Raw genomic sequence first — 21,198 nt, forward strand, 5'->3', positions numbered from 1 at the left:
ATGTGATAAGATTGCAGGGTTGTTTTTTTTTTCCCCTCCTGGGGGTTGGGCGGGCGGGAACAAACCCTGTGGGGGTTGGCTTATTTGGAAAGAGAGGAACATTCCAACTTTACATTTCTTCCACAAACTGAGGGCAAGAGAACAACCATTTACTCTGGGCAGTGGTGGGGAGGGGAAAACAGAGCAGCAGTGTGTTAAGAAATAGAGTCTATCAAATTATTATCATAAAGAGATAAGCATTATCGAGTAGGTTACTTCCAATCAGCACCTGAAAGTTATCCTGTGAATTCCCAAGCCTTCAAGGAAGTACAAAATTTCTGTTTCTAGTAGAGGGTTGCAAAGAAACTTTCTCTTGAATCAAAAGTATGTGTTGTATGTAGATCGTATGCTTTTGACAGCACTGATTATCCTTTGCCATATTGATCATATTTCCATTTAATTTAGGTCTGTATAATCAATATAATTCTGTCTTCCCCATTAGATAATCCTCACGGGTAAAGATCATGTGTTCTTTACTATGGGTCCCCAGAACCCAACACAAAGCATGGCAGCAAGAAGGCACTCCATGGTCATTTCTAGAATGAATGAGTGAATGAATGAGGAGCAGTGTGCCCCTCTTTTGAGAGCTTGTGACATCTTGCTATGTCTCTTTCACATTACTCATTCCATTGTATTATATTACTAGATTTAATTCCCCATGATAGGCTACCTGAAGACAGACATCACTGAATCCCCAGGACTTCCGTAGTGCTTGGCATGCAAACACTGAATATTGCATGAATGGCTGAATCATTGTGAAACAACTGGTATTCCTTTTATTTTGCTGAGGTTGTACCAAACGGAATTTACAGCAGACATGACACAAAACCTTCAACCATGAACGTTTTAGATAGCTGATAGCCTGGTAAGCTTGTCTTTCCTGCCAAGGGTAATCAGGACTCCATGTAGGTAGCCATTATCCTTAAGGAGAGCACTGAATTGAGAGCCAAGATTGGGTTCCAGTCTCAGATGTTTACTTTCTCATTGTGTGGCCTTGGTGGGTAGCTGTTCTCATTGCCCCTCATTTTCTGAAACGTGGACATTAATGGTGCCTGTTTTTCCCATCTCTAGGGGGTCTTGTGAGGGGCAAGTGAAAAGAGATGAAAATAAAGTTACTGAGAAGAGTATAAATCACGATACACACCCAAAGTGCCTGCTATCCTTCCTTTTTGGTTCACCAGGAGCATTTTTCCATCTCTGAGAGGTCTCTAACTATGTTCCTCTTTGGGTGAACTTTGAAGTAGTGCCTCCAAGAAAAAAATGGTAGGAAATGGCTTTTCAACCTGATGAAGGACCAGATCTAACCTAGGTTCCGTGGAGCCCCTCAAAGACCATTTGAGAAACAATATTTTCGAGTTAGTCATCTTCAGAAGAGAAATTACACAGCGCTTGTTTATTTTAATTTTTTTTTAACGTTTATTTATTTTTGAGACAGAGAGAGACAGAGCATGAACGGGGGAGGGGCAGAGAGAGAGGGAGACACAGAATCGGAAGCAGGCTCCAGGCTCTGAGCCATCAGCCCAGAGCCCGACGCGGGGCCCGAACCCACGGACCGCGAGATCGTGACCTGAGCTGAAGTCGGACGCTTAACCGACTGAGCCACCCAGGCGCCCCAGCGCTTGTTTATTTTAAATAAAGTTGCATGTGTTTTCCCAGTGGAGAAGTAACAAGGGCTTATGAGAGACAAGAAATTAAGGAAAAGAAGGAAGAAAAGATGCATGTGGTCCCACCTTCAAGAATCAATCACCAGTAACGGACTGTATTTATTTCCAGGCTTTTTTTCATTAAGTAGTTTTTCTCCTGCAGAAGAAAGAATTTTTATCTTACTTTTTTTCCTCCACTTTATCATAAACTGTTGCCAACGTTGTCTTATACTGAGCTTCATAAGATTGCTGTGAAAATGAATGGAGGAGGGGGTGGATCTATTCCTAATATTCCTAATGAGGACTTGAGAAATGTGTGCTGTTGCTTACCATCAACAATGACATCATCATCAGCATTATTAATATTGCCATAGTTTATTCAGTGTTCTCTTATGTTGGCCATGTAGAGTGTTTCTGAACTTGGATATTAGGAATAAGTTCTAGGCTCCTAACTCCTTTTTTAATAAATTTCTCTCAAATGCTGAGGAGTTGTCATGATTGTTTAAAAACTACCCAAAAGCAAGAAACATAAAATTAAAAAAAAAATAATGATACTGATAATTCTTTTTCCTTTTAGCCTTGCTGCGCTAGATTCACAAGACTACACAGGTATTACAGCTGGGGTATCAGAAAGCCGGGGAGAACATATCATGTTCTTGGTGCTCATATTCACAAGGGTGTCTGCCAGCCTTGTAGCTTAGAGCATTTACTCTTTCAGTGGACCTTAGTCTTCATGTCATCATTATTTGTAAGCAACACTAACTTGAAGTTGACTCTGGGCCGGGCCCTCATTGTACATACAGAACTATATCTAGACAGTTCCTCCTTACCTGGGGCCTGTGGGACTAGTGGGCCCTCAAGAGCAGGTTTTAGGGGCCAGGCTAAAGTGCAAGGGATATTCATTGAGGTAATTCACCAGTGGTTAAGCACACGGTCTCTGGGTGCACATGGGATCCCACATCTGCTTCTTCCCCTTACACCTCCTTCTCTAAGTGACCTGAGGTAGCATATATAAGACAGAACATCAGGGAATATCAACAAAAGGAGCTGAGATGGTAGCCAGAAAGTGGTTCCAAGTATGAAATCTTTTTCAAAAAATTTTTAATGTTTATTTATTTTATATAGAGAGAGAGACAGAGTGCAGAGTGTGAGCAGGGGAGGGGCAGAGAGAGAGGGAGACACAGAATCTGAAGCGGGCTCCAGGATCCGAGATGTCAGCACAGAGCTCGACACGGAGCTCAAACTCATGAACCACGAGATCATGACCTGAGCCAAAGTAGGACTCTTAACCAACTGAGCTACCCAGGCACCTCTCAAGCATGAAATCTTAAGGGTGGGGTAAGGCTAATAGTAAGAACATGAGGAAAGGCATCTGTTATAAGAATGACAGTTAAAGAGTAGCTCAGTTTGTGAAAAAGAATTTGAGACCAAATTTATGAAAAAAATGTGAGAACTTTATGTCACAGGTTTGTTTTCATCTGGCTTTTATTTGGACCATGACAAAAGGTGGATCTATTGGCTAACTGATCCAATCTTCACTGGTATGGTCCATTTGTGACTTAAAGAAATAGAGAAAGTTTGTTGGGGGAGATATAGGGACAGAGATAGATAGATAGATAGATAGATAGATAGATAGATAGATAGATAGAAGATATTGCTAAGACTCAATTGACAAAACACTTAAACATAACTTAAAGGCAGTGATACATATAGGTTAGAGCTAATTTTGTTTTAGATTTAGTAGTATGGTATAAAAAATAGTTCTATTGGTTTTTTTTTTTAATTTTTTTTCAACGTTTTTTATTTATTTTTGGGACAGAGCGAGACAGAGCATGAACGGGGGAGGGGCAGAGAGAGAAGGAGACACAGAATCGGAAACAGGCTCCAGGCTCCGAGCCATCAGCCCAGAGCCTGACGCGGGGCTCGAACTCATGGACCGCGAGATCATGACCTGGCTGAAGTCGGACGCTTAACCGACTGCGCCACCCAGGCGCCCCAGTTCTATTGTTCTTTAATGCATGATCCAGCCTGGTGTAGCATATAGAGCCTATACATGGTATGGTATAGGATATAAGTGAGCCATCTAGGGGAGACATCTGGTATGAAGAGCTTTGTTCTAGATTGGCTGAAAAAGAGAAGAGTACATACGCCACCCCATAGCCAGAAACACTGAGGAAAAACCATCAGTAGTGTGTCATTTTATTTCCTGTTGAGGAGCAGAAACTATGGGTTGAGTTTCTGTCTCTACATCTGAGAGACCCACAGAGCCCATACCTCTCTAAACCATGAAGTAAGCCAATTTGAAAAGAGTAGTTTTTGCCTCTTGATTTTAATTACAATTACTCAGGGAAGAAAATACATTAAAAAATCACTTGGCATTCCATTAAACACAGACTTTTTTAATGCATATTAAGTGGGTTTAAAATCAATTAAGATTCAAATAAATGGGTCAAGTCCCCATTACAAGTCAGAAGAAAGAAAATCAGTCTTTGGTAAGAGCCCAGTCTAGGCTTGATTTCAGAAGAATGATTTGCCTACATGAATGTCAGTGTCACCTCTTGTGTATTTCTCAAATCTATTCACTTCTCTGTATACTCCCATCTTTATCCTAATCCAGACCATTGTCCCTTTTGAAGACAATTTAATAATCTTTTAATTGTTATTCCCACCACCCCACACACACACTTACTTTCTACTTCATCAGCTGTTCACTCTATCCAGAGATTTTTGAATTATAATTTCCCTACCTCCAGCACTAGCACTGTTTCACACTTTTCAAAAATTTCCCATAGTGTTTAGAATGAAAACAAAATTCCTTACCACAGGCCATATTATAATCTCTCATTGAACCTTTTACCATTCTTTGGAAGCAATTATGACAGTTATAATTTTACCTTCATTGATGTGATTATTTAAATAACACCTGCCTTCCCCAACTATACTAGAACCTCCAGTGGGTCAGGGACCACATAATTTTACCCAACACATGACTTAGCAAATAGCAGCTGACCCAAAGAAAATGTATTGAATAAGTGGGTGTGACCTAAATCCTCATGTTGAATCTTTAGGAGTATTTTCCACCCTCACTGGCATTAGTTCTAGGCAAGGCTGCCAGAGTAAACATTTAGAATCAGAGACCTGAGTACTTTTGGCTCTTGATATTTCTACTATTCCAGAAATGCATGGTCATGAATTTGGTATTTTCTTAGACTTTTTCAGCTAGTATAAAAGAGTGGAAACAGAATGAACTGTATGCTCAGACAGACCTTGGTGTAAGTCTCAGCTTGCCACTGAATAATTCTACAGTCTTGGGGAAACTTCTGAATTCTGTGACCCTCAGTTTTGTTATCTGTACCTCCTAGAATGACCATGAGGATTAAACAAAATAACACTAATGAAACACTTAGCAAAATGCCTGGAAAACATTGAGCATTCGTGGAAGGTAGCTATGATTTTTGCTATTAGGATTGCCATAATTACCATCAAATTACTATCACTACTACCTATTATTATTATTATTATTATTATTATTATTATTATATTTTCTATCAAAAAATTCTGTGATCTGATTCCCTGATCTCTCCAAAAGATATACTCAAAGTATATGGTTTTATTAAAAGGCAGCCAGGAATCTCATTTACGTTCCTTTACAATGTCTGCTACTGCTGGGGATAACTTAGTGATTTTTATGTTTTTTACTTAATAAAGATAACAGTGCCATAACCATCCTGATGGATCCAAGGATGCAGGAAATGTCTAGGCAAGGGGGGCTTGGGATTCTAACCAATAGCCCTTGGAATGTTCTTACTTACCTAGATTTGGAAATATTCGTCACATCAATGTGGTGTGAGCAAACAGAGCTATATTCTTAGTGACTGGAAAGTGACAGAGGTGAGAAGACAGTATTTCCTGACTCAAGTGATAATTGCTCATGGTTTACTCAACATTATTATTGAATTAGTATTGAAAAGGTAATTTCATGCTTCATGAAGTGGCAAATTTGATTCATATGCTAGGCAGGCAAAGGAACGAATGTGACATTGATGGTAGTAATTATATCCCACCCTAAAACAAGGCAAGGTAAACATTTCACATCACATTGGCATGAAGCATGTTTTCCCTTACCACCTCCTTAATAGACTAAGGATAGAACATCCTAAGATAACAGAAGTCCCTTTGTTGGAATTTATTGGCCTGATTTTTTTTCTAAGTAATAAATTACTGCATTTTGTTTGTTCTGCCCAGGAACAAATTTGTCACTTGCTGACATAAATTAATGAATTACTCATATTTACCTTATATGTAGGTGTGAATAAGCTGTTCATCCCCAAATCATCATCATATTATTTATCCAGCTTCGTAATGGCTTTGATTTAAAAAGAGCTCTAATTCTTGAGGGGGGAGTTTGTGGGATCACAGGCTTGCTTCATCTCAAATATCCCACTGGCCATTAATTCTTTTATTCTTCATTTTGTACAAGTGGGTAGTGATTTTTTTTTCAATGATTTTGCTGCTATGGATGTTTCTGTCTGAAGAACTTAACTGAGATTCACTAATATTTTCTCAAAGAAGAAGGACTTTGCTCCTCATTGGGACAAATCCTATGAATGTCTATGAGGTCAGTCTAAGAAATCATGGTATTTCTTGTGGGTAGGGTTTTTCTTTTCATTTGCATCCATGCTTTATATGAAGCCCCAAGAGAATCTTTTAGTACCTGGGAAAATGGTACCTCTCAAGAATATGGCAACTGTTTTGCATAATTACTATGGTTTCTGTAGCCATATACTGGTTATGTTTTTCTTCTTGCTTTGGCTTCTGAGAATGTCAGTGCTGGATTTATGGCCCACCTAGCCCTGAATACCCTGAATTTATGTAAACTCACCTACCCTCAGTGTCCTCTTACTACTGTAATCTTATCTTACTTGGTTAATTTATCTATTGTTAGTTTTGGATTCTAAAGTAATGTTACATGTTTAAATAAAAATATATATATATACAATTGTATAAAATTAAGTCCCACATGTCATGCCATAGGGAAAGTCATTGTTGAAAATTCAGCAGCATGTATTCTTTTAGGCCTTTCTGTAAACATAGTCACATATAAGCAACATGTGTACATATATATGTTTATACATACATGTATGCATGGGGGGCACACATGTATACACACACAGCCTTTTCTTAACTCAGCAATATATGGACATTCTTCAATGGCAGTTCGTAAAGACCTGTTGCATTATATTGGAGAGTTGTTTGGTATTGTATGGAATAGCTGGGATGTACTCGATCTAGCCATTCTGTTGTCAGTTGGAGTTGTCTTCAGGTTTTTCTTTCTTCAAAAAAATCATACATTGAGTATCCTTGCAGGATAGATTCCTAGAGGTTAATCTTACTGTTTCAAAGGATCTATGTTTTGTTTTTTTTTTTTTTTTTTTAATTTTTTTTTTTCAACGTTTTTTTTATTTATTTTTGGGACAGAGAGAGACAGAGCATGAACGGGGGAGGGGCAGAGAGAGGGGGAGACACAGAATCGGAAACAGGCTCCAGGCTCCGAGACACCAGCCCAGAGCCCGACGCGGGGCTCGAACTCACGGACCGCGAGATCGTGACCTGGCTGAAGTCGGACGCTTAACCGACTGCGCCACCCAGGCGTCCCGGGATCTATGTTTTAAAATGTTTGATAAGTACTGCTAAATTGCCCTCCAAAAATCTGAACCTGTTTAAAAACCAGCCAAAAAGTGTAAGAATGTTTATTTCCCTGCCTCCTAACCAAACTGGTTATTAGCAGACTTAAATTATTTTTCCAAACCAGTGGACAAAAACAGTATCTTATTTCGACATGCATTTTCCCCATCACCAGTGTGGACATATGTTGTTATATTTACTGGCCATTTCTGTTTCTTCCTGGGTGAGTTGCCATTTCTCAGTTTTTTTTTTTCCTCCAGAATTTATACATTCTTTTTGTATGTTACATGTGCTAACCCTTTATTATATAGAATGCAAGTGTGTTTCTCCTCCATTTTCAACCAATCAGTGGGTTTTTCATATAAAGTTTAATTTTCTGTTACCAAACCCAAGGTTCTTCATGACTTTTATGTCTCATGTTTCTTATAGTGTTCTCATTTTCCCTCATGCCCAAGGAGGCTGCAAAAGTCAGTGCTGACTTTACACAAAATGTTACATAGATGAGTCTTTAAAAAATGTCCAAGGATTTTGATTTTCTTCTACTTTTCTTTGTTGTTGTTGTTATGCCTTTGGTTTTAATACCCAGCTTTATCATACAGTGGTCAGAGAATGTAACTTGTAGGACTTGATCTTTTGCATATTTGTCCAGAGTTTCTTTATGGCCAAGTACATGATCAATTTTTGTAAAGACTTCATAGTCTAATAAAAAGAATGCATTGTCTCAGTATGTCTGGAAGAAAATCTGATTTTTCCCCTTCCTGTCTTTCTTCATTCTTTCTTATCTCCTGCCTCCATCCCTTCTTTCTGTCAACTCCTTCCTTTCTTCCTTCTCCCCTCTGTTTCTCTCATTCTTTACAGATTGTTAACTATGTTATTCAAACCTTCTAAATCCTTACTTTTGGGTCTACTTCATTCAATTAAAAAATATCTCGGTGTGTTTCATTAAATAAAACTCTCCTTTTATTATCTTTTTCCCCCCTTGATTGTACAGTTAACCCTTGAACAACACAGGTTTGAACTGCATGAGTCCACTTATATGTGGATTTTTCACAGTGTAGTCCTGTAAATGTGTTTTCTCTTCCTTATGATTTTCTTTATAACATTTTCTTTTCTCTGGCTTACTTTATGGTAAGAATATGGTATATAATGCATATAACATACAAAATGTGTTCATGGAGTGTTACGTTCTCAGTAAGGCTTCTGGTCAACAGTAGGCTTTTAGTAGTTAAGTTTTTGAGGAGTCAGCAGTTATACATGGGGGTTTTCAACTGCATGGGGCATCAGTGCTCCTAACCCATGCACTGTTCAAGGGTCAATTGTATTGTCCTGGTTATTAATGCTCATAGCTATGATATTATTAGAACATTTATTTTTATCAATATAAATTTACTCTCTTCTGTGTGTATGTGTGTGTATAATGCTTTTTGTCTTGAATGCTACTTTGTCTATAACTCTCAAGTTGTTTTTGTACTGACATTGGCCTGATAAATCTTTGTCTTTTTTTTTTTTTTTATTATTTTCAACTTCTTTATATGATTTTAAGTATTTCTCCTTAAATGTAGTGGGATACTTTTGTTTCCCCCACTCCAACCTGAGAATCCTTTCAGTGAAAAAATTCAGCTGATGGTCATTCTTTATAATGTCTGCCATGTTTGTTATTTCCTGTTTTCCATACTTTATCATATTTTCTTCATTATTTCATATTTTACCTTTTGGTACTTATAAAAAATTTTTTTAGTGTTCATTTATTTTTGAGAGAGAGAGAGAGAGAGAGAGAGACCAAGTGTGAGTGGGGGAGGGGCAGAGAGAGAGGGAGACACAGAACCCAAAGCAGGCTCCAGGCTCCAAGCTGTCAGCACAGAGCCCGAAGCGGGGCTTGAACTCATGAACCTTGAGATCATGACTTGAGCCTAAGTCAGATGCTTAACCGACTGAGCCACCCAGGTGCCCCATTACCTTTTGGTACTTTTCAAGTTTTACCTTATATTTTTTTTCTGCTAGTGGTTATCCTGAAATGCTTCACTACCAGAAATTATTTTCCTTTCTCCCTAAAAATGAAGCTGTATGTATAGCCACGTCACTGAAACAAAATAAGAGAGTTGTATCGCTGGTTATTTTATATCTTCCCTTTATTTCTTCCTTACTGCCTCCTCTGTACTATTAAAATTATCTTCAATTTTGGTTCCAGATTGTTAATTTTTTACTTTGTGCCTCTTCTGTTTTATGAAGACCTACTTAACAATTCCATTAAATTTCACTGCCATATTTTCAACAATTACTTGGTATTAACTGTAAGTTTTACTGATATCATGGCTCATTTTATTGGTATCTTATGTTATATTTCTGTTCTCAGCTTTACTTTGCTAAAGTACACCCAGAAATTTTGTCTTTTTGTTTGTTTTGTTTTCAGAAAAGTTTACATGGATGGTAAACTTGCCAAATTCTTGCATGTCGAAAAATGCCACTTTCCCTCTGCCCCATACTCTTAATGATAGGACTCCAGCTTCAGAACGTGTTATTTCCTTAGCTCCTTATATTTGTACTTATATTTTTATATATACCTCTTATATTAATATAAATATATTTGTATTATATAGTTAGCATTGGCCTGTTGTTTTTCTGCTTTCTTTATTATAGATGAGATGCTTGATTCAGTGAGCAACTAAGGTCAGAAGAATCAGAAATAGGCAACCTGAGTTGTAATTCCATTTCTACCACTAACTGTATAACCCCTACTGTCAATGAGGCTCTTCTTTCTCATGCATATGTATGAGATAAGCATGTGGTATAGGGTCCTCATGCAGCAAAGATTAAAGTAAATCCTGAGTACCATTGAATCAATGGATTGACTAATGAGAATGATCACAGTTTCTTTCTACCAGCCTTATTTTTTCTCTCCTCTCTGGAAGCTTGTTAGGATTTTTCTTTCTCCTCAAGGATCCCAATTTTCTATGATTTTGCCATCAAGGACTCCATTGGCCTTTTTCTCTCTGAAAACTCAAGTCCCTTTCAGCTCAGAGATATTCCTTCAGTTATTTATTTGGTCGCATACTTCCCTCCATCCACGTATCTTTCTTTACGCCTGAACTCTCCCTACACAGCTATCAGGTCAGCTGCCTGATCTCCATGTATATTCGTTCCTTTGGCCTCTGTAACACATGACCACACACTTCATGGCTTAAAACAAAACAAATCTATTATATTATAGCTCTGGAGCTGCACAGTCGGAAATGTTTCACTAGGCTAAAATCAAGGTGCCTGCAGTACAGCATTCCGTCAGAAGGCTCTGGGGAGAAGCCACTTGGTGACTTTCTCCGGCTTCCAGAAGCTACTCCATTCCTTGGCTTGTGCCCCCTTCCTTTATCTTCAAAGCTAGCTGCACATCATCTTTAAGTTTCTCTCTGACTGGTACTCCTGCCTCCCTCTTTCACTTGCAAGGGCCCTTGTGACTACAGATAGTCTCTAATTTACGATGGCTTGACTTAGAATTTTTCAACTTTACGACGGTGTAAAAGCGACACACATTCTGTAGAAACTGCACTTCAGGTTGTGAATTTGGATCTTCTCCTGGGCTGGTGACAGGCGGTATGGTGCTCTCTCAAGATGCTGGGAAGTGGCAGTGAACTGCAGCATCCAGTCAGCCACACGACCGTGAGAGCAAACAAACAACATACTTAACAACCATCCTGGACCCACACACCATTCTGTTTTTTGCTTTCAGTGCAGTATTCAATAAATTACATGAGATAGTCAATACTTCAGCATCAAATAGGCTTCGTGTTATGTGATTTTGCCCAAATGTAGGCTACTGTAAGTGTTGAGCGTGGTTCAAGTAGGTGAGGCTGAGCTGTGGTGTTCCATAGGTTGAGAGTATCACAGGCATTTTCAACTGACAGTACTTTCAACGCGTGATGGGTTTATTGGGACGTTATGGTTATGCCCATTGTAAGTTAAGGAAGATATCTTGAGCCCACCTGAATAATCCAGAGACCGTCCCCATCTCAAGATCCTTAACTTAATCACATCGGTGAAATCCCTTTTGCCACGTAAGAGAATGTATTTACAGTTTTTAGAGATTAGATATGGGCATTTTTGGAAGGGCTGGTACCCTGCCTACCATATCAGTCTCATTACTTTCTACACAAAGTTCATCTCTTTGACTTTTTACGTTGTTTTCTGTGAGAGTTCTTTGTCTTGTTTTTTCAGGTCTCACACATTTTATTTGCACAATGATAGTTTCAATTTTCAAGAATTCTGATTCATCTTTAAAAAAAAACCCAAGAGGAAACTCACAATTATTTCTGAAGATACTACTTTTACTTGCTTTAATTTTTTTCTATTTTATGCATTAACTCCTCCTCCTAGGGGATTTTTCTATTTATTCCTCCTATGAATCACTTCAGACTATTATATTTCATTCAGTATTAATGATGAGGTCATATGTTCACATTTACAAATCAGGATCTAGATGAACAGAATGGGTATCTTGAATTTGGCATTCTCATCACGTGCAAAACTCATTGTTTTGCCAGCAATGGGTACAGACTCTGATGCGAAAAGCCCTGATTCCTTACAGGAGGTGGGGACTAACTGGGAAGCCCTTTTCTTAGCAGGTATGGGGATTTATCTGTTGTTAGTGGTAACAAAAGTTACTTGGAAGCATAATGCTGCATTTTTTTGGACCCTATTGCCCACTTTGGGGGCCCCCTATAGGTCATTTCACCCTAATCAGCAAGCCAATTCCTTCAGCTTTACTCAGCGCGGGCAAGGGGAGTGGGCATATGATGCATCAGCCTTCCGGACAGTACAGCTCCTTCATTCAGTTACCCCTCGCTCTTTTCCTGCCCCTGATCTTGGGACCCTTCCAGAATTTAGCTGGGAAGTCTCCTGTTTTCTTGGTCTTATCCTTTCTCCAGTTTGTTTTGTGAGTCATTTAGTCTGTTCCCCGTTAGATATGTTGCCATCTGCCCTACACCTTTCAGAAATTCCTGAATATTCTGATCTGTCTATGGCAAGTTTCTGTGTTTTTCCAGTGATAATTTTGTTCTCATTTGCATGTACCTCGTGTTGTTTAATGAGATGCAAGGCAGGACATACATGGTCTGCTATCTTGAACTGCAAAATTCTTCTATCAGTTGTTTATTCTATTGCTGTGTATGTGTTTCTGTAAATTGTAGGAAATATTTTTGAAACTGTATAAATAAATAAAAGTGATATAGAGAGGTGGCAGATAGACTGGCAGAAATTTTGATCTATTGATCTCATGAATATAGAAACTCTGATTTTGTCTGAACAACTGTATATTATTTATTTGATCATTCACTTACTTAGCAGACATATATATGCCCAGGGCTATGCTCTGCACTGGAGTTGTTTGTTCTTTAATAACCTTTCTGGTTTTGGTGCTTATTGTTCATAGCATTTAATTTTGCACTTTAGTTTCATGAAAATCTGCCCATTTAACATACATTATAGATTAAGTTTATCTCACTCAATACCTGGTTGGAGAATTCTGTAGGTCAGAAAATGCATTTCCATGGACCTTGGCTTCCCTGATTCCTAAATTCTTTACCAGAAACCAGTCTCTCTCTTTGCCAGTCTGATTCTCTCCATCCCCATGAGCACTCAATTTAAGTTAGAGCCATGGAAAGAATTTTTCTTCCAGAGTCAGAGCACTGATTTTGTCACCATCACTCAGAATTCTCCAGAAAAGAATTCTTCCAGGAGAGAATTCTTCCCTCCCCCCAGTCCCCTGCCGTGTGCACTCTGTTCCCACATCTGGATAGAGAGTCCTTCACTTTAATCCTGGATTTGGGCTTGTAGCCTGGATTTTCCCAACATATGTACAGACAGTTTCCACCCCTGCAGGATCAACTTTGTTTTAGGTTATACTCAATCCTTGGTGGTGACTTTGTTTTCATCTTTTCATGGGGATATCACATATCCATTTTTGTATTTTGATTAGTCTTCTCATCTGCAAGTTAACATTAGCTTGATGTTTTCCAATGCTTACCATAACAATAACAATAATATCGATGATGATAGTAACAAGCATCATTTATTGTCAACTAGGCACCAAGAGCTTTTGTATGCTATATCAATTTTAAGGGCTTTTAACTGAAAGTAATAGAATAGTTTCTTCAACAAGTACTCTATTTTTGTCACATAATGAGAGGTCTGGGGGTTGACAGCTTTTAGAGCCGATCCAATTGTTCATTTTTATCCATGGTGAAATCACTAGAATTCTCATGGCCTTTTCCTTATTGTGGTAGGATGTCTACATCAACTCCAGCTATCATCGGGAAGAAAGGATAAAAGGAAAGAATCTCCATCAGAAAAATAAATGCATTACTAAAAATACAGCCAACCTCACTTGTGTGCAATTGGTGACACACAACTAATCCTGGCTGCCATTGTCTAGGAGAAGAAATTTAAGAATGCAGGAAGGGCCAACTAACCCATGCTGGCCATATGTTTGGCAGACTCACATTTTCTTATTTTGCACATCTCTTTCATTGTGATTCTCTTTCCCACTGTACACATGAAGATGCTAGAAGTCAAAGAATTTATGTGACTAACCCCAAATCATACCATTGGGAAGAGGAATAAGAGCTGGGATTTAACCCACCTCCATCTTTCTTTGAACTCCATTCTTTCCACTTTATTACACTCTCTCTCTGGACTGTTCCTAACACACCTGCAGCACTGAAGAGGGGTGCCTGGGTGGCTCACTCGGTTGTGTCTGACTTCAGCTCAGGTCATGATCTCGTGGTCCCTGAGTTCGAGCCCCACATCAGGCTCTGTGCTGACAGCTCAGAGCCCAGAGCCTGCTTCAGATTCTGTGTCTTCCTCTCTCTCTTTGGCCCTCCCCAACCTGCGCTCTGTCTCTCAAAATAAATAAACATAAAAAAATAAAATAATAAAAATAAAGACTGAAGGAATGGATGAATGGCTTTTTAGTTTTGGTGCTGATGCCTATGACTCTATGTATAAAAAAGTTCTATTAAGGGCTCTATAGGCTCTCAATCATAAGGCTCCAATCCTTGGAGTCCTTAGAAAGGTGGGTGAAAAGAGCTTTGGGAGCCACCAGCCTGGATTCAGATCCCAATTTCATGACTTACTAATATACAAACACTTATGAATCCATCACTTAATCTCTGTGCCTTAGAGTTCTTTCTCTCTCCCACCATTTTCTCAAAGTGTGGTTATATATTACAGCCAAATTTGTTATCAAGAAGCACAGTCTTAATTCTATCATTCCCCTGTTCAAAACCATCAGTCGTTCTATGGCAGACACTGTGAAATAAGTCTTTTTTCCCTTAGCTTTCTTTGCCTCAGAGGTAGGAAATGTAAATTACTCAAAACTTCTCAGCCTCCCCTGCAGTGATGGTACCACAAATTTCTAGTGAGATGTATGTGAAAATCTTAGGAGGGTCTTGACCAGCATGTCACTTTACCCTGAACCCTTCTTCCTGCCTGTAGCACACACCTGAGGCCCGAGGTGGAACAGCCATATTACCACTATAGCGTGACAAACAGGAGGACAAAAACTACCTGTGAAACCCATTGTTGAGCCAGCATACTGACTCTGGACTACCTGCCTGCCCTCTGACTTTTTCTGCATGGAATAAACAAACTTTCTTCTCATTTACATCACTATCTGTTATGGGGTTTCTGTCACTTGACCCATTCAGTCAGTATTGAAAATGCTCTAGAGTCTGGCATCAACCTTCTTTACAGACTTTCCTTCCTCCTCTTTCATTCCTAAACTGTGATTCCTCTAAACCAACCCATTTACTGCTTCTGCCTCTACTTCACGGCCAGGCTGAAGTGGGACCTCCGTTCCCAACAAGTCTTCCTCCTGTTTATCTGACTGCTGACATTTCTCAGTCCTCAGAACCCTGAGCTTTTATAACTCTTAGCACTTTCTTGAATTATGGCTATTTAGGTATGTGTCTAACCCCCTTTTGTGAGCTCCTAAAAGCCTTGTTATTCATCCAAGTGCCTGCACGCGCACACACACACACACACACACACACACACACACGCACACACACACCTCAATCCCCCCATGGCATCTTGCTCAGGTGGGTCCTCAGTACCTCTTTGGTGATGTGTGGGTGGTAGTTTTGAGTTCTTACCATTCGTTTTAACTACCAAAGACAATCATTGGTATCCTTCATTTATCCCTACTGCCAGGGACAAATTTGAATCTTGGTCAGTTGAAACAGTTTTCTGATTCAAAAGTAAATCTTTCTTGAACTGCTCTTGACCTACTTGTGAAAACCTGGAAAGGAGGAGACATGGCCTCGTGTTCAGTGCTTGGTTTGCAGGAGTCTTTCCGAGCCAGCTACTATGCACTAAGCAGAAGGAAGCTTTCACTTCTCTGCTTGGCAGGCAGAGTGATCTGTGCTGGTGGCCTAACCATCAAACAGCTCCCAATTCAACAATTGGGAGTAAGTAGACTTACTAATTCTGGGTATGTAGACTGGAAGAAGCTTTGAATGCAGGGATGTAACGTGACCTTTGTCTTCTATGGAGACTCGCACAGTGCCTTACAAATGCTTGTGACCCAGTAGATAGATTTGGTTGGTTTGAAACTGTGATTTGAGCTCAAATGGTCAAATATGCTTGCTTTGCTTTGAAATACGGTTCATTCATTTATTATTTATGTGTATTATTCATACCTGGGATACTTTGCAAACAGATTTGTGGTAACTAAAAGCTACAGGTACACCATAACCATTAAGCCATTCAAGTGAAGTTAAAAGACAAAACCAGACAACAAAAATGGCCCAGTATTAAAAAGACCTGGGGTAGGATCTTAAAGTGCATCTCATTTATTCCTGCCAACAAAACAGTGGACTCAATATTTTTTACAAATGAGAAAGCCTAGGATCGGAGAGGTTATGCACATGGGAACAGGTCTCACCCTTGTGAATATCAGAACCGATGACTCAAACCCAGTACCTGCTGCTTCTGTGTCTGGACTCTGATCTCCACCACACTGTGATGGAACCACGGTTCTATGCACCCTGCCTGCTCCAGTCTCATGAATGAACCAAAAGGTAAAAAGGAGGTGATTTAGGAAAATGCATTACAACAACCATAAGTTAACTAAAATGTTCTATTCTGTGAAGTTCCCTGAGCCACTGGCACATTAATGGAATGTCAGGAGGGAGGAGACCATAAAAATCATCTAGTATTGCTCTAGTCATCTAGTATTTTTTTCCAGATGAAGGAACTAGGGGAAGTGAGTTGCCCAAAATATTCAACATAAATGGTTCATCTGTGCCAGCTTACTCCCTCAGGACTCCTTAGCATCTGGGAGACTCCAACTCCCTTTCTGTCTAGGGATTGGGGCCAAAAACTCTCAAAGGATGGATATCTCTAGTGGACCCCTATTTAGTAAAAACTCTTTCACAGATGCTTTAGCAGGCTGTGTTTGGTCATGTGTTTTGTTACCTTTGATAGTAACCTTCTTTTCAGGTGAAACTTCCATTTGGAATTTGTATTAAAATTGTTTTGTAAAGGTAGAAATGCCTCTATGAGCAGAAAAGTTAATTACAAGATAATGGATGTGACAGCTAGTCTGCCAGGTGGCCCCCACAAACTCTGCTTCCTAGGAGTCATTCTCTTGCAGAATCAGGTGCTGGTACACTTTGATTCTTGACTGGCCCTGTGTAACCAATAGAATACAGTAGAAGTGGCATTGGGTGACTTGAAGACTAGATCATAAGAAGCCTTGCAGCCTCCTCCTGGTTCTTTTGAAGTGCTCGCTCTTGGGGCTTTCCCTCTCAAGTTAGTTCCCTCCTAGCCACTATACCCAAGAAGCTGGAGCCACCTGGAGAGGCCATGTGTAGGTTTTCTGGTTGACAGCCCCAGCTGAGCTCCAGCCAACTTCTTAAATCAACTGCTGGTTTTGAGAATGATCCAGCTTCACATCCAGCCCAGAGAGCCTTCATAGTCTATAGTCCCAGACTGCAACCACATGAAAGACCCCAAGGGAAAGCCACCCAGCTGAGCCCAGTCAATTTAAAGAACCATGAGTGACAATAACAAATTGTTACTTTAAATCACTGAGTTTTGAGATGATTTGTTATGTAGCCGTAGATAATGGGAGCAGTAGAAAATATCAAAAGATTATTTTTTTCTCTCCAGTTTCCACAAAACTCAGTGGTAAAACAATCAATATATACCAAGATCTAGGAGATGGTCAAATTGAAATTTATTTAAACTCCCTTCCTATCCCACCCCAGATGGAGCTGTTTCCAGCTAGGTTATTTCTTTCATTCCTAAGCCAGACACTAGGGATAGAAAGATCTTGAAAAAGGAATGCAATTTAAAAATATCTATCGAGACACGTATTTTGACATTTGAGGGAAGAAAAAACAATTTAGGATGCTTTAAAAGCTTTCCAATGTTTACTTCCCTATTATTTCACTCTGAGCTACAGAAAACAGTCTTATTCTACTATCTAGTTATTTGGAGCAATCTACAGTGACATGATGGATCCTTTAAGGGTATTAATTGAAATATTCAGTAGAACATTTTGTATACAGGTAACTTACTTTATATCTGCAAAACTGGACCAAGCTAATTTTCTTTTCTTTTAATATTTTTTCTTTTTTCTTTTACTTTTCTCTCTCATTCTCTCTTTCCCCTTGATTCCTTCCTCCCTTCTTCCCTCCTTTCCTTTCCTCCTCCTGATCCACCTTTTTTTCTCCCTCCTTCCCCTTCCCCCACTCCTCCCCTCCTCCTCCCCCTCTCCCTCCCTCCTTCTCCTCTTCTTCTTCTTCCTCTTCCTCTTCCTCTTCCTCTAATACCAACCTCTGATTATCTCTTCCTGGGACAAGGGAAACAAATCTAGAAGAAGATTATAGGGCCTCACAAGTATCAAGTGTCATGGTAGGTGATATTTTATTTCATTTAATCTTTACCACAGACCACTCAAGTGGTAATGTTCCTATTGTGCAGTTGAGGAAACTGAGACTGAGATAAATTAAATAACTTGCCCAAATTCAGCCAGAAATAACTGATGGAACAGAAATTAAAGCCTTGTTCTTTCTTATTCCGAAGACCTTGTTGTTTCCACTAGACCACCTGCATCTGGAATCAATATTTAGTTCCATGGGCTGTGAAAAAGTATACAGAATAACTATCCAGAGTACCTCTTCATCCCAGAATCCCTGCCTGTCTTTGAGTATGATTGATAATAAGCTGTCAAGAATTGCTCTTTTGTTCTGTATCCCAGCCCTGTGGGACTACTTGCTTCTGCCCACAGGCTCCTTTCTGGGGACCTACTCTCTAAGAATAGTTCTATTTGGAGATGGTAGAGTATTTAGAGAAACCCCAGCTTGATCCAAAGACTTCCTATTTATTTCCCTCTTTTCTTTCTCCAGCTTTGTCTAAAATACAGTTAATCATGATAGCTCCTATAGATGGATTTAGCAGTGGGTTCCTTTTAGACAGGAATCTTAAAACTCCTTATGCGTTGTATTTTCCGGGGGCAGGGGGATGCTCATTGACAATGAAGATTTTAGGGGTCCACCCAAAAATCTGATTCAGGGGAAATTTAGATGGGCCCTAGGAATTAGATTTTCAAAAAGCACTCGCATGATTCTAATTTAGTAGTTCTAAGACTTTGTGGAACGCTGCCTAAAGATGAAACAGATCAATTGTACCTTTTGGTTACTTTGGGGGAAGGATTGTTCCTCTAGGAAATTTGTGTAGTTGGCAGCTGCGATTTTATAGCCACTCTGGCTCATCTACATCTAAGACCACACTACTAAATTCACCCGCAATGCTGAAAATACCTCTGGAAATGGCTCTAAGGAAATGGACTTTGGAGACAGTGCAGATGACTGGAGGAAGATCTACCCTGCCTCCACTTACTGGATTGGCCATCACTGGTAGACAGTTTGGAGAGACAAAGCCCCTCTTTTGGCCTCCTGCACCATCTATTTTGAGTGTTTGAGTGCTAAGCTCTGCACTCTCTGCCCATAACTGAGGACTTTACTGGAAGGCATGTGGTGACTGTTTTAAAAAGCCTTAGAAGCCTCATCTTTCCTACTTTACTCATTGTCCGACTCTCTAGGACAGATGTTCTGGGGCCCATGGCCAACACTATATCTGCTGTCACTTCAAATCCCAGGATTTGAATCTGGTTTGCCTCTTTCATTCCATCTATAGGTTTTTACCTCTCAGCTATTATAGTCCAAGTGCTGGATGGATTTTGGAGGTTGAAGCAAAGGGAAGATAGAAAGATAAGGAAGGCATCGGCCACTCCCAGAAGGGTCTCTCAGTTTAGTGGAATGGTCAGAGTGGTCATGACAACAAGCCAATAGATTCATGTTATAAAAAGAAAATCCTACTAAGTTGCCAATGGAAAAGCTAGCACAATAGGAGGGACCAGGGGAGGAGGCTGTCACCTGCATATGGAGAACTGAGCTGATCTTAGGAGGATGTTTGAGATTTGAACAGAGTAATGAATGTTGTGAGGAAGAGAAGGAGCATATTTTAGGATATGGGGAAAGAAAGAACAAATATGGGGAGTTGCAGAAGGACTTGTTTGAAGAAGAGCCAGGACTTCACTTCAGTAGAAATTTAGGACCCTGAGAAACAAGAGCTGTAAGACAAGAGCTACACATGAAAAGTTAACTGAAGGGCGGATTGTCGAGATATGTCAATGCCATGTTAATGGCGGGGCCTTTATCCTCTTCATCATTGCAAGCTAGCAGGAAGACTCCAGTCATTCAACAAGTCTTTATGGGACACATCCCACTGTGTTAGTCCCTGAGAGGATAACAGCAAGAAAAAAAAAAGATCAGACAAAAAGCTCAGCCCTCTGAGAGCTTGCATCTTGTATGAATTGTAAAGCAAACAAAGTAAGTAAAATAAGTTGTATGTCAGATGGTGCTATGGGCTGACTGTGTCCTCCAAAGATGTGAAGTCTAACCCCTGGTACCATGGCAGGTGAATGTATTTGGAAATAGTCTTTGCAGATGCAATCAAGTTAAGATGGGGTCATACTGGATTAAGGTGATCCCGAAATCCAACAGCTGATGTCCTAATAAGAAAATCATGTGAAGACACAGGGACACAGACACGCAAGGAAGAAGGGATGATAGAGAAAGGGATAAAAGTGATATATTTACAAGTCAAAGAACACCAAGTTTTGCCAGCAGCCACCACAGTTATGAGAGCCTAGAACAGATTCTCCCTCAGAGCCACCAGGAGGAACCAAGCCTGCCAGCACCTTGATTTTAGACTTCTAGCCTCCAGAACTATGAGACAATAAGTTTCTGTTGTTTTAAGCACCCCCCCCCCCACTGCAGTCTATAATTATTTGTTATGGGAACCTTAGGAAACAAATACAGATGGTAATAATAGCCATGAAGAAGAAAAGACTGGAAAGGGAAATAGGAAATGCCAAGAGGTTGGGAGGAATGCTGTTCTAAACAGTGTAGTAATGGAAAGCCTCACTAAGAATAGGGAATAAAGTCAAACACCTACATGGATTAAATTTGCAAGCCATTAGATATTTGGGAAAGAGTGTTCCAAGTAAGGGAAAGGGAACCGCAAATGCAAAGGCCCAGAGGCAAAGCCTTGCCTGGCCTGCCCTAGGGAAAACTGGGAGGCTGAAGTGAGGGACAGAGGAAGGAAAGAACAGTGAGGTCAGAGGCATCCCTCATGTTATGTGAGGTCTAGTTGGTCATTATAAGGACTTTGCTTTACTCTGAGAAAGATGAGGGACTTTTGTAGGGTTGTGAGTAAAGTGACAATCTGCTTATGATTTAACAGAATCACCCTATGTTGAATCATGGAAGGG

General features: G+C 39.8%; 1 protein-coding gene and 1 long non-coding RNA gene across 3 annotated transcripts in view; both read left to right on the forward strand.

The window, feature by feature from the left end:
* The window catches only part of CA10 (carbonic anhydrase 10 (inactive)), a 489,815-nt gene that overhangs the window by 231,847 nt on the left and 236,770 nt on the right, over window positions 1-21,198 (forward strand). The gene's annotated exons all lie outside the window — the stretch shown is intronic.
* Window positions 3,686-8,094, forward strand: LOC147574260 (uncharacterized). Its single transcript, XR_015244061.1, has 2 exons — window positions 3,686-7,076; window positions 7,332-8,094. It is a non-coding gene; the product is annotated as an uncharacterized LOC147574260 (long non-coding RNA).

The sequence above is a fragment of the Puma concolor genome, chromosome E1 (assembly GCF_028749965.1).
Source record: "Puma concolor isolate L17-30 chromosome E1, mPumCon1.1.hap2, whole genome shotgun sequence".
In the NCBI taxonomy this organism is placed as follows: Eukaryota; Metazoa; Chordata; class Mammalia; order Carnivora; family Felidae; genus Puma; species Puma concolor.